Consider the following 1,837-nt stretch of genomic DNA (forward strand, 5'->3'; position numbering starts at 1 on the left):
ACAGATCATCTAGGCAACAAATCAACAGAGTAACCATTACTCTTTCAGAGGGAGAGAAGAAATCTAGGGTTATCAGTGGTGGGAGGGGCGAGGGAAAGGGGGATAGGGAGAAATTGGACAAGGCGCATAAAGCATAAGTACAATTTGTAACAATATACATACTAGTAATATTGATTTGATGCACATATGTCAACACTGAATGCCAAAAATATGTATAATCAATTATGATTCAATTAAATAAATAAATAAATAAAAATTTAAAGATAGATAAATAAATAAATAAACTTAGGGTACCCACAGGAATCAAACATTTCAACCAAGCCCCAACCAAGAGCAGGATAATGGGCCATGTGAGGAGATACCATCACATACAACCAATCCTCATACAAGTACTATGTTAACTACTAATAAAGGAGGAACAAATCAAGTGTCAGGGAGCCACAGGGATTCAGGAAGGAGATAAAATGAGGTGAGACTTGAAGGCTGAAGTAGAGGAGAGGGTGGGCATTCTAGGCAAGAGCACTGGGCCATGAAACCATAAAGGCATTCAAAAAGAAGACTGGGTACTAAAGTAAGAGTATAAATGGGAAACAGTGGCTGGCATCAGACCCCAAGGACCCTGAAATGTGAAGGGAGTGAATTGAAATCTGAATTTTTCACATTTTTCAATCTTAATAAATGTGTTATATCCACCTTTTTAATCTATATTTTCTTGGTATATTAGGATTCCAACACATAAAAACAGTAAAGGAAGAAAGGAGCTGGGGAAATGCACAACTAAAAGTTTAAAGTCCACACCTGGGCTGAGAAATAAAACAAAATTTAGAAAAAGGATGGCAGTCTACAAAAGGGATGTCTTACCTTCGACAACATATCAAGAAGGAGCTTTAAAACACAGTAGAACAGGGCTCATCTGACACTGCACGGAGCTGCTGTAAAAGCCAACACATCCGTGGGCTCTTATTCATTACACAACTCAAGAAGCACCAGGAGCCTTACCTAAGTTCAATATGCCAGAGAGAAACTTCCTCTCTCCTGGGAATTGCAGCATCTACCACAGGCCCAGATCTCAATTCTAGAAAAGGGTAAGCTGTATGTCCCAAAAGTTCGAATAATGTACAAAGTCCCTGCCCTGAGAGTTTATATCTGGAACAGAGAGCAGACACTGAACAAGCCCAATAAGTCTTACAAAACAGAAGAGCAGGGGCTATAGACTTTTCACCTAGGGGTACTTAATGTAGTCTTGGGGGGCCAGGGAAGGCTTGCTTGAAGAAATAATGTCTCTATCAACTGCAAACTCTATAGTAACATCTAAATTGGGAGAGCTATCACTTTAATTAAATTCATGATTGCTTCAATAAAACAGTGATATCCAAACCTGGCTTATAAGCAACAGATTCCCAGACATTGCTCAAGGCCAACTAAACCAAAAGCTTGAGGGCTGACATCCAGGAATCTGAATTTTCTAAAATGTTCCCACATAATATGTATGTTTGGCCAGGTTTGGGAATCATAGTTACAAAGGATTTCCAGTAGGTCAGAAATGGCTGATGACTGGCTAAAGAGCACAGCAATTAGTCAAAATTAAACATGTTCATTTGTATAGCAATTGTTTTTCAGCTGTGACAAGAGCAAACACAAAAAAACAACAGTTGAATCATAGAGTCATAACCAGTTCTTTGTACAGATGAAGAAACTGAGACTAAGAGGGATTAGACCAATTGCTTAAGGTCACACAGCTGCCTCATGTTAGAGCTAAGACACACAGAAGAGACCTACTTTAACTTCTAGGACATAAACAATTTCAGTGTAACTAAGGATTGCTTTCTAAATGGGT

The sequence above is a fragment of the Galeopterus variegatus genome, unplaced genomic scaffold, assembly GCF_000696425.1.
Source record: "Galeopterus variegatus unplaced genomic scaffold, G_variegatus-3.0.2 Scaffold773, whole genome shotgun sequence".
Lineage (NCBI taxonomy): Eukaryota > Metazoa > Chordata > Mammalia > Dermoptera > Cynocephalidae > Galeopterus > Galeopterus variegatus.